This window comes from Podarcis cretensis, assembly GCF_951804945.1.
Source record: "Podarcis cretensis genome assembly, chromosome: 9".
Classification (NCBI taxonomy): Eukaryota; Metazoa; Chordata; class Lepidosauria; order Squamata; family Lacertidae; genus Podarcis; species Podarcis cretensis.
Window position 1 is genome coordinate 65,508,112 of NC_137178.1, and position 12,880 is coordinate 65,520,991.

A 12,880-nucleotide genomic window follows, 5' to 3' on the forward strand; every position below is an offset into this window, starting at 1 on the left:
AGCCCTGATCTTTGCCTTTTCATTGCTGACAGTGAGAATCCTATGCACCTGTGGTCTTCTGGATCACAGCCAATGGGTGTAATCTATAGAATCTAATATGCTTAAGTACCATTAAATTTAGTGGTGCTTAATATAGACAGAATAAAGCGGTACTTGTGCTCAATATGTTGAGGTTTTCCATTAGAACTTAGATGCTGGCAGTTTGCTGGCCTATTTTTTTATTGGTGTGCTGATACAGTGCCTATTAGTGTCAAGACTAATTAGTAAGAAAAGACATATAGGCTCATTAATGATATCTTAGTTGCATTTAAGAATGTTGTTAAGGTTTTACTCTGAGACTGATATTTGAAATGTGTGTGTGTGGGGGGGTGTTACATACAAGGCATTAAAAGTCTCTATTGGATCTTTGTAGGGGGTGGGTGACATCCCATGTGATACCGCTATCAAATTCAGGAATCAGGTGTTTGCAGATACTGCCCCATTATTTAAAAGGATATTTCTGCATTCCAAGAAGTTGCATATCTGGGGCACATTCCAGAGTCATGTTCTGCATTTCAAGTATTCTATTATGTTCAGCTGGCTTAATTGCATTTCATGCAGCCTATTAAAAAGTTCAGGAGCTTATGTAAACATTATAGCAAAGATCTGAAACACTGGCCAGGTTCAAGGGCTTAGTAGTTTGGCAATACCAGCTGCACTGTGGACAGCCAGGTGGGCAACCTGGGGTAAAAGAATCCTAGCATCTGTCTGGGAGCATCAGGACTGAATGGAGCAGTAGAAACCCCATCACCTCTCAATCCCTTCTACTTGTGTTGGTCAAGGTTGAAGTGTGGGGGGAGCAGTTGAAATGTGGATTCTCATTGTTCCAGTTCCAAGTTGATGTAGCAGAGAGGTCTGCATTGGACCTATCACTAATAGCTTCAGTTTACAATTCAGGATCTCCTTGACTGAACCGGTTCCTGATCATCATTATGTTCTGCAGAACTAAGTAAATGGGCTGTAATCTGGGATATGATTATGAGGAAGCAAAATCAATGAAGGCAATTAAATTTAAGCTTTCAGAAAGCTGAATTACATCTCCCCCCAACATTTCTCCAATGAAAATTGGAACTTCTTCTTCTTCTTCTTCTTCTTCTTCTTCTTCTTCTTCTTCTTCTTTATACCCTGTCAACATATCTCCAGTGTAAAATAGGTATGTCCTATTTAACAACAACAAAGCGTGTTCTCCAATAAATGAGAGCACATGTTGCAGTGTGGGCCGCCAGGCCAGGCCTCTTGTTGCCAGGCAGGTTAATAGCTGTTGCCTGGCATTATTATTGGGTAACCGGGTTGCTGGGGCAAATTGTATGTTGCAAATTGGGTGGGTGGGACCATAGTCTTTAAATATTGGTGCACTCTGGTTTCTCTTTCTCTTTGCAGAGTGCATCGGATCACCCGCCCGCCCGCCCTCTTTCCGGTTGACCTTGCTTTGCCTGTCATGGGGTCGTCTGCTTTGGAGCAGGGGCCTAGTAGGAATTTTGCCATTTGGTGATTGGCTGTGCCATTTGGTTTTTGCCTACTACTCAGCAATTCGTCACAACTTGTAAGGTTGTGGTTAGGCATTGGTTATAATATGCTGGTGGTGGAGGGGTCAGGATAGGCTGTGCCTTCCCCTCCAATTGCGCTGAAGGGAATTCCATTAAAGAAATCCTGGGGCTTGCCACGATTTCGTCCAATCCCTGTCATGGGACCAGGGCCGCCCAATCCCTGTCATGGGAATCCCTGTCATGGGACCAGGGCCAGCAAGCTTTCGGGGAGCTGCTGGGGTGAGTGGTGTGGGTCCGACGCTTAGCTCAAATGACCCCCAAGTTTGACTTTCCCTTCTACTGGCTACCGATCGGACCTCGGGTTGTCAGTTCTGTCCCAGGCGGGGGGACAGATAGTCATAACCAATGTCTAAACAACCACTCACTGATTTTGTATTTTAATAAAGTTGTGGCCAAAATAGTGCCCAAAAACCAAAACTAAAATTATGTGTTATGTGTGAAGTTATTTGAGGGGTGGCCTGGGGACCTACACATGCAACAACAACACCCCACCCATCTGACTTTGTTGCCCCAGCTACTCTGGGTGGCCTCCAACTTACATAGAAATATACTCAAACATTAAACATTAAAATACTTCCTAATGTAGGGTGCCTTCAGATGCCTTCTAAAGGTTGGGTAGTTACTTATGTCCTTGGCTCAGGGGTTGCGTAATTCCATGCCCTCCAACATTACTCCGGTGAAAATAGGGATGTCCTAAGGAAAAGTGGGACATTCCATGATCAAATCAGAAACCGGGACCGGTTCTTTAAATCTGAGACTGTCCCCAGGAAATAAGGACACGGTGAATCTGGAATTATCCACAGTTCAGCTACTATGCTATGTAAAGAATCCTCTCGTTACCTTCAAATGGTTAACCAGTGAGGACTTGTCGGCATTTTAATCACTTTTTTATTTTTGTTAACATACAGTCTGCATCACCAATTAATGCAATGTTTTTACCTGCCTATATAAATCAAAAAGGACCTATTAAAATAGGTGAGATACTTGATGACTTTCTTTATAAATTGGTGAGCGATCTTAAATCCAAGGAGAAAGGCTTTGCCCTAATGAGTGAAAGATGATGGGTTTATAAGGACATTTTAGTTTCTTGGAGTCGCGTTTGAAATAATTAAGTATTGGTCCATTAAAAAAATGTAATTAGCCTTTATACAGGTTGCTGTTGCCCTTTGTGCCCTTGTTCAGAAGATCATTAGCAAGTTTTCTGTTAGTACCCCTTTAATAGAGAATAATGATTGTACTCAAGAGTTATGAGCCAGAATGCCAAATCTATATTATTGGGAGGAAGGGAGTTTTGAGCAGAACCAACTGCAGCCTACTGAACTCGGCACACAAGCAACTTAGTCATGCATAATTCAAACTGCACTTTTTCTTATTATCTCTCCTTAATCTCATAAGCTTGTGCTAGAGATCTGCTAAGGTCACCACTTCTGCATCTTGCAAGGAATATGTATTCCAAAATTGCACATCAGAGTGAAGAGAAATTTAATAATGTATCAGGGTTTTGGTTATATATATATATATATATATATATATACAGACACACACACACACACACACACACACACACACACACAAATAATTGTAAGAAGAGTTTTATTGACTACAGTCTGCTTTATTTCATTCTGTTTGTTTGTTTGTTTGTTTGTTTTTAAATACACCCCCCTCCTATTTGGCATGTAGGCTGGTTAACAACAGATTATTAAGTCATTTCAAATTATTTAGTTAAAGCTGCCACCAATTTTTTTCCAGGAGCCAAATTCAGGATAAATGTGGAAGGTTGAGCTGAGACGATGACATTTCTTCAAAGCATTTGCAATAGACAAGTGACCCCACTACATTAAACATGTCCTTGCATTTGTGTGTGCATTAAATAGCAACTGTTGAGGCCCCTAATCTGGATTATCGCAGGACAACACCCCCACCCACCCAAGACAGCTATCTGTGAGATAGGGGGAGGGGTGATTTTCACGAGGATCTCAATGCATGGAATATTAAACTGCTTGCTTGCATTTATACACCTGTATAAATGCTGTTGTGGTTTTCTAAAACAACAAGAAGAACAACAACACCGCCTCAAAGTTCTTAATCAGGATCATCCCCATTATCACACATTCTGCCAGCTAACGCCTCTTTCTCCAAGGTTCATTTAACATAGTTTGTAGTTTGGACCTAATAGAATCAAAATTATTTTAAGCTAGTAAAGTATATATCATTATGGTGGGGCAAGTAAGAGCAATGGGTCTCCTCTGTTAGAGGTGGAGATCAGATTTTGCCCTGATCCACAAAAGTGCTCCCAACTTCCGTGCTTTCCTTTCTGTTATTGTAAATTCCCCAATGAATGAATGGTGATAGATCACTTTTATGTAGGACTGAGCCAAAAATCCATTGAGGAGAACTTACATCTTGACATGAGAAGGAGCAGGCAAAGGTCTACTGAAAGCAACTTCCTTGGATCACTGCTATTGCCACCACGTGTCATAGCCGCCACCAGCAATAGCACTGCCTAGTGTCTGATCACCGGAAACTACTATTCCACCCCAAGAACCATGGAGTGAAGACAAGGAAGTACAGTGGTACCTCGGGTTACATACGCTTCAGGTTACATAAGCTTCAGGTTACAGACTCAGCTAACCCAGAAATATTACCTCGGGTTAAGAACTTTGCTTCAAGAGGAGAACAGAAATTGTGCAGCGGCAGTGCAGCAGCAGCAGGAGGCCCCATTAGCTAAAGTGGTGCTTCAGGTTAAGAACAGTTTCAGGTTAAGAACAGACCTCCGGAACGAATTAAGTATGTAACCAGAGGTACCACTGTATTGCCCTCACTCTGTTTTGGCTTCTTGGGTGCTGTGACATAATGAAGCCAACCAGGAGTGAGGGCAATATTTCCTGTCCTTACTGTGGGTGGGGAGCAGTTCCCAGCTTCCAAGCAATAAAACAGAGATTTTGAGCCTAAGATATGGAAGCTGAATGCATCCCTCCTGGGCCTCTATAGTTCACTCTCAAGATACCTCTAGGTTGCATCCTCCTTTCTTTCCTGGCTGAAAGGTGTCCCAAACTCTTACCTTGATGGAGTGAAGAAAGTAGCCTAATCTACAAAGGTAAAATTTGCATTCATGGCTCCACCCACTTTTACCCTTTACCTCTGATAAATCTAGTCTAGAAGGTGGTGTAGACTGAAATGTGGCCCTCTAGTTGAAAAAATATTACCCTTCCCTGTTCTAAGCTTTTGAGTGGATGGAAGTCACCAGCTTTCCCATCTTATCCACCAATTGCTGAACTCACTCCCCCAAACTCACAGCTTCAAAATGAGTGGAGAAATTGGGGGGGGGGTGTCATTTCAACTCAGCCCTACAAGATTTGGAAGAAAGCAATGGGTGCGTTTGAGCACATCCTTGGCATAGGGGCTTATATTTTTCTGGCTTTCTTCAAAATGCGTCAGCTGAGAAAGAACATTCAGCTTTGCTTCTGTTATGTACCGAGCTGAATCCTAGAACAATAGGATCCAGAATGCAACAGTCTGATTGGTCCGCAGGAGCCACCCAATCCAGCTCCAGGTGGAAGTGAATCCACAACCTGATTGGCCTACAGGAGCAGCCCGGAATTAGCCAATCACGCAGGGCCCATTGTGTAAATAATGTATATATAGCTAGACGTTTTGGGGAAAGTTTCATTCATTGCTACTACGAGCTGAATAAAGAGCATGAAATTCACATTCGACTCCGAGTATCTTTCAGCTTCAGATTTCTGTTTTAAGTGCATTTCAGTGACAACAACCCAGTGGTATACGCAGAAATTTGATAAGTCTTGGTGAACCTCTTCTGGCTCCCCTCACCAGCATTGTGGTTTTCCAACTGATGGCAAATCTCCAAATTTGCTTTAAGGTGGAATTTTGATTGTACACCTAGACAAGACAATTGAGCAGATAGTCTTATCCCCATCTGTTCTGTGCAAAGCATGGCTTAATTGTAAGTTTTTTTCCCTTCTAATTAGGATATGAGAGGCTTTTTAGTTCTGCTATCGCACTAGAAAGATGGTCGTTGTTATGCACAGTGTATAGAGCACCCCTCAGAGTAATTTGAAAAGTACAGATGTGGCCAAATGATTAGCGAGTTCTTAATAGTCTAATGCCTAATATGTTTCTGCCAAGGTTAACGTAATGATATGATGCAAGTCGCTGCAGCGAGTGACTGCGATTAAGTACTGCCATAACAAGATTTCTTTCAGTTTAAATAAAGGTCAAGAGTGAAGAACAGAGTCTAGCTTTCAAGGTGGTTCAGAGGGATTGTTCATCTTTTTACAGTTTAGTATCAACAGAATCTTTTGTTTGGCTGCTGCTGCAAAGCATTAAATCAAATAATCAGAAAATATGGTGACAGCTTACAGTGGAGTTCCATTTCTGATATAAAATTCATTCAGGAGTTGCTTCTATCTGCTGTCTTGCTGGCACGGTTTCATCATCTTCCAGCTTCCCAGTATGTACAAGCTATTTTTTATTATTATTCCATTCTTCTTGGTGCTATGGGAAGTAGCTGCCAGTAAATTCCACTTTAAAAGTAAAAGTAAAAAGTAAATAAAAAGTAAAAAGTAAGTAAAAAGTAAAAATAAATTAAAAACCTTTAGAATTGGTAGTAGTGTTGCCTTTGGGAAATGGAATCAGTTGAAACCTTCTCCTGCTTAAGGAGTAGGGGACTTTTTCTTTGTGGATGGAGTTGATCCCTGGGCAGAAAAAGGTAAATTGACAAAAATGTATAAATCTAAATCAAGTAAGTATTGGAAATGTAAAGAGAACAAAGGTTCTTTTTATCATATGTGGTGGTCTTGTTAAAAGGTTACTGGGAAATGATATATAATGAATTGAAAAGTATGTTTAAAATAATGTTTGTAAAAAAAATAAATCCAAGAAGCTTTCCTTTTGGGAATTATACGGACAGAACTACTGAAACTATATAGAAACTTATTCATATATGCTACTACAGTGGCAAGAATGGATGAATCAATCTTTATTTGCATCAGTCATTGGCCATAGCAATAAAACAACAATACAATATACAAACAATAAAATACATGTTATATAAAATACATGTTAGGTTTTAAATCAATAATCAAATAGTGGATCTTATTCTAACTGCCTCAGCTAAAAATCAGCGGCAATAATGTTACTCACCTCAAAATGGAAAGAAACAGAAGTCCCAGCTAAGGAAGAATAGATACGAAAACTTATGGAATATGCAAGATAACAAACTTTTTTAAATAATAGAATGGAAATGGTTTATTGAATATTTACAAGCAAATTGTAAACAGATAAGAACATTGGCAGGATTATTGTAATAACCTGCAGTTTTATAAGAGTACAGTGGTACCTCGGGTTAAGAACTTAATTCGTTCTGGAGGTCCGTTCTTAACCTGAAACTGTTCTTAACCTGAGGTACCACTTTAGCCTATGAGGCCTCCTGCTGCCTCCGTGCCGCCACCACCATGCGATTTCTGTTCTCATCCTGAAGCAAAGTTCTTAAGCTGAGGTAATATTTCTAGGTTAGCGGAGTCTGTAACCTGAAGGGTCTGTAACCTGAAGCATATGTAACTTGAAGCTTATGCAACCTGAGGTACCACTGTATACAGTGGTACCTCAGGTTACAGACTCCGCTAACCTAGAAATATTACCTCAGCTTAAGTACTTTGCTTCAGGATGAGAACAGAAATCATGCAGTGGCGGCGCGGCGGCAGCAGGAGAACAGAAATTGTGCAGCGGCAGTGCAGCAGCAGCAGGAGGCCCTATTAGCTAAAGTGGTGCTTCAGGTTAAGAACAGACCTCCAGAACAAATGAAGTTCTTAACCCAAGGTACCACTGTATATTTAAAGTAGAGGACTAAATGAGCAGATTACACTGCAGAATGAGGGGGAAGGAAGTCAAGTTTTGAAATGTTTAAATGATTGTAAAATTAGTGAAATGTATAGAGGCAATAGATGTAGATCTTTTCTTACCATAGGAGTACCTTCCAGCTATCCCCAAACCAGAGGTTTTTACACACACACATCAAGAGGCATCATCATAGTTTAATGACATACTCCAGGCATTCAAAAGAGTGTGGAGAAGGGCTACTGTGGGTTGTGGAAGGGACATGACCTGGAAAAAGAACCCCAAGGGCTACTAGAGAGAATTTTATGGTCACATTTGGCCCCTGGGCTTCTGTTTTCCAATCCCTGTGGTCACCCTCCCTCACACAGCCTCTATACCTGATTTTGATGCTGTCACGTTGAGTTTGGCCTTCTTCCTCTTTCTGGCTTTGCCTATTTCCATCACTGAGCCCATTTGCATTCTCTCTCCTTTGGAAGCAACTCCCTGGAGCACAGCTGTTCTGACTTATGAATGGGCATATTGCAAATATATATATATATATATATATATATATATATATATATATATATTACAATAATGAGAATGCTTACTGCAAAACAGCAGGGACCGGGAAATGGGGGGCGGGGGCAGTGTGCACAGAAGGGAATAGTAAAACATCTTACATCACTCTGGGGACGATGAAAGGAGCATGTTTCACTTTGTGACTAGAGCTATTGAATCAAGCTTAAATGCCTTTAAGACCAGGCTCCTTTGATATTCATAATCTCGTCCCCCCACATACATACATAAACAAAAAGGGCAGCTTCGTAAACTGAGGCCAAAATTCATATTGATTGGCATGGGGTTTTTGAATTCTAGCAGAAGGATCCAATGCAAATATCTTAATAATGTAAGGAAATGTCCAGTCTATGACTGGAGCTGTGTGATGTATTATTTCTTGAAATGCTTTAGCGTGTCCTCCCTAAAAGAGGGCACGTGTTGCAGTGAGACCTGGAGACTGACCTCCTGGTTGTGGGTGGGTATATTGGACAGCCACAACACCTGACTGGTAGGTCCCTCGTTGCTGGGTTTAATCTAGCCAATGGGTAGCTATCTAAACGGACTGAGGGACCTATATATACCTATGCATGTGACCTGGAGCTTCCTCTTTTGGCTTGTACATTGGAACACCCGCCCACATCTCCCTATATTTAGGGCATTTCGTGATTGACCTTGCTATGCCGTCATGTGTCGTTGGGACAGGGCCATGGCAAGAATTCCCCCACCCCCTTGGCTGATTGGCTGTTGCCATTTGGGTTTCGCCTGCCGCGTAGCATATTGTCACAACTTGTAAGGTTGCAGATAGGCCCTGATTCATGTGATAGGGATGGGAGAATGGTCTCGCCATCCCTATGTGCAGGGTATTCTGTTAAAGGAATCCAGGGACTCAACTTGATTTGGTCAACCACTGAGAGGGGGTTGTGCCCATGCCTGAGTCCAGGAGAGCATCTGGGGAGTGGACATAGTCCATTCCCGGGCTTTCTACCTACCTCAGGTGTTCACCCTTGGCTGACCTATGATAGAGCTCTGGGTCAGCGCTACCTGCAAGGGTGCAGGGAGCTAGTCGAACCAGAGCCTATGCAACCACTCACTTTCTGTAGTCAATAAAGTTGTGGCCTAAATTCTGCCAAAAACCAAAACTAAAATTTGAGTCAAATGTGTGTTTATTTGGGGGGGGGGGAGAGGTCTCTGTGTCTGAACACGCAGATATTAAAACTAAGATGTATTAAGGTCGCTGATAGCTGGTTTTCATAATGGACAGTTGAGAAAGGGATGACAATTGTGTCCTCTGATCTAAACAAAAGAGAAGTAATTTATTTCTGATCATTTCTAATTTGGGAAAGGATACTGTGATGTCTTGCGTAGGGATATCCAAGACCACCTGAGAAATTGCCACATCTACACACAGACATATTTTTTGCTTCTCTTATAATACTTCACATCTTTCTGAGTAAGAATCTCCTAAAGTTGCTTGAGACAAAGCCTGGTGACAATTGAGTGGAGAGGTAACCAATCTAATGTCTATCAGATTTTGCAGAACTAAAACTCCCATCATTCCTAGCCATTGATCATGCTGGGTAGGCCTACTTAAAGTTATATTCCAGCATCATCTGGAGAGTAACATTTTGGGTACTCCTGACATAGGGATATGTGAAACAGAAATTTCTCTGGTCATATTTAAATTCTTTTGGCTTCCTTGAATTCCCTGAGGTGATTTCCCTGTAGTAGAAAGGTAAAGGTAAAGGACCCCTGACAGTTAAGTCCAGTCGCGAACGACTCTGGGGTTGCAGCACTCATCTCGCTTTACAGGCCAAGGGAGCTGGCGTTTTTCCGCAGACAGTTTTTCTGGGTCATGTGGTCAGCATAACTAAGCCATTTCTGGCAAAACCAGAGCAGCGCATGGAAACACCGTTTACCTTCCCGCCTATTTATCTACTTGCACTTTCATGGGTTTTTGAACTGCTAGGTTGGCAGGAGCTGGGACCAAGAAATGGGAGCTCACCTCATCACGGGGATTTGAACCGCCGACCTTCTGATCGGCAAGCCCTAGGCACAGTGGTTTAGACCACAGCGCCACCCGTGTCCCAGTAGTGCCTGTAGTAGAACACCCAAATTACTTTGAATTTCACTTGCAACTCTAAGCTCCTGTGGTTATATATTATTTCTCACATGTAGGTCACCATTGCCCTCAAGGTGGCTTACCTTGGATTTTCCTACAGATTATCTGTGCTCTGTGAAATAGGTGAGGTTGAGATATGGTGAATCTTCAGGCAAGCTTCATGTGTGGAGAAAGATTGGAACCGGGGAATCCGCAATCCAGCAATCTTGCCGCTACACGACACTGGGGACTCAGCTATACAGCTGCAAATAAAATGTTTTAAACGTGTTGTAAAGTGCAATATACAAATATGACACTAGATGGCAGAAGTGAGCTATGCAAAATTCAAAAGTATTTTTCAAAACGTTTAAAAAAAGAAAAAACACATTTCCACAGCGGTTTATATATGTGTGTGTGTGTGTGTGTGTGCGCGCGCGCGCGCGCGTGCGCGCACAAATTCCACCTGGGTCTCACAGCTAGGCTAGTGTAAGGCTTCTTGCAGTTCTACATACATTCAGAATCTGGAAACTAATTGCTGATGCTTGAAGATTTTGTAATGAATTATTCCAGCAATTATGTTGGCAACTCATTGCCACAGCTCCTGGCTTCTTTTGACAAAAGTTGGCTTTGCAATTTGTAACTGCCATTGGCAAAGGTTGCTTCACAAGGTTGTCTAAAAAGCAAATATTGAAGTAAATTTGCGGCGGGGAACGGGGAGTTCTCTCCAGGCAAAACAACTTTGGCATAAAAGGAAATTAGACTAGCAAAATTTATCATGGGAAGTTCCTCTTTGCTCTAGGCCAAGCAAGCCTCTCATTATGATCTGGTGGTATACAGCCTCCAGCCTTTTGAAGTGGGTCATTGAAATTCTGTCTGCAGGAAATGAGCTGCATCATATTTCCTTGACCCTCATGATGCACACACAAAAGAAATGTTATTAATTCTTGTGAAAAATATAAGAACTATATCATAAAGGGGAAAATAAGAAGAAGCCTATAAATGCCATTTGACTAAAAGTTCATATAAATGCCATATGATTCAGCAATAAAAGCAATTAAAATCAGTGATGTGAGTTTTCCAGAAACTTTTGAACTGGAGAATGTTCTGGAATTCCCTCCCCTATGCAAATTTTGCATGGAGTAATTTGCATCTGAAAATCTTGAGTTTTCTTTTGTAAGTTTGCATTAGAAAATGTTCCTGACTTCCTGGTGGGTGATCTAATTTAGCAGCTTAATTTACTTGTATTTAGTAGAAAAAAATTCTAAAACTGTCAACTTTACAATACACATCCATTCATGGTTACTAATGTGCCTATGGTAAACAAAAAGGCCAATATTAGCATCTCAAAACTTTTGCAGGTACAAATGGCACTGGAAGCATGATTGTGCCTGATAACATCGGGAGGACAAATCACCATGAATGCTCCATAATACAAAAATAATGTCTGCAGGGTTGCTTGGTGAGAAAAAGCAAAAAAGCAAAAAAAAACACAAAAAACCCCAGGAAGAATTAAATCTGAAGCACAGAGGACACAATTGGAGAATGAGGCAGGCATTATTTTTAATAGAGAAGCTGGGCTAACATGTGAAAACTGGTGAAATTGTCATTGCCGGTATAGTCTAGCGATAACCTTTCATCATTGCTCAGGATCTCATGAACTTTGGAAATGTCAGGAAACAAGTACAATAGCCTTTTCAGAGCACCATCTGGATGACTACAGCTATATTTTGGTCAGTTGTCAGGAAGTGATATTCCTGAGCAACATGTCCCCCCCCCCTCCTGAATGCCGAATTAGATTTGAAAAATAATAATAGAAAACTAGCAATTTCTTCATGTAGAATGTGTGAGTCTTGTTAGCTCCAAACTAGGAACAGAAAAAGTGCTTCTGTTTTGCCATTGTCTTCTTCTGCCAAAAATAGGGGTGATTTATATGAAATGTGAGCAGACACACACACATCCGCAGGGGTTGATGTGGCTCGTATCTCATTTAAAGATGTTTTAACCTATGTCCCTTCCTCCATGCAGCATCAACACACCAACAGTCTAGGGTTGAGTAGGAGGCTGTGCTAGCATGTGGTAGTGTGCAAACAATATACAACACAATTACACAGGAGCTGACTAAGGACCACATCTGTCAGGGCCTGGATTAGGAGGAATGGTGGAGAACCTTTCCGAGAAGAGGAGGACAGTATAGATTTAGAACAGTGGTTTGCAGAAGGACATAGTTCAGAGATTGCAGAGAGGAAAAGCTGGGAAATATTGGAAGAGGAACAGCATGTAGAAGAAACACCAAGGAAGAGACAGCCTTAGTGTCTTTGGAGAGCATTCCTGAGACCCCCTGTCCCAGGACTAGTTGTGCAGTGAGAGTAGCCGAACAGAAAGCTCAGAGACAGAAAGCCCAGCTCAGCCAGGATGACATATGATAAGAGAGAAGTAGGGGGGGTTCGGATTTACTTAGAGCAACGCCATTTCTAGAGAGAGAGACCACATTCCATTGTCTCTCGTTGTGATTATTGAATAAAGTAATTGATAAGATCTCTTCTTTTTTTATCTGCTTTGTTGCCACCGCCAGGGGAGGGATCTGATTCCTCAAAGCACATGGTTATCCTTCCATGCAAAATGAAGTGCTCTGCTGAAAACTGTCCCCCAGTTTATATAAAGGGTTGGGTTTTTTTTTCAAATTAATGCAAAATCAAAAGTAGAGACGAACAACAGCAAAAAAAAAAACCTAATCAAAATTACAAAAAAATGGAGCTAAATTCAATCCTTTTGGATATTAGTCTTGCAAGAAATCTGAAAA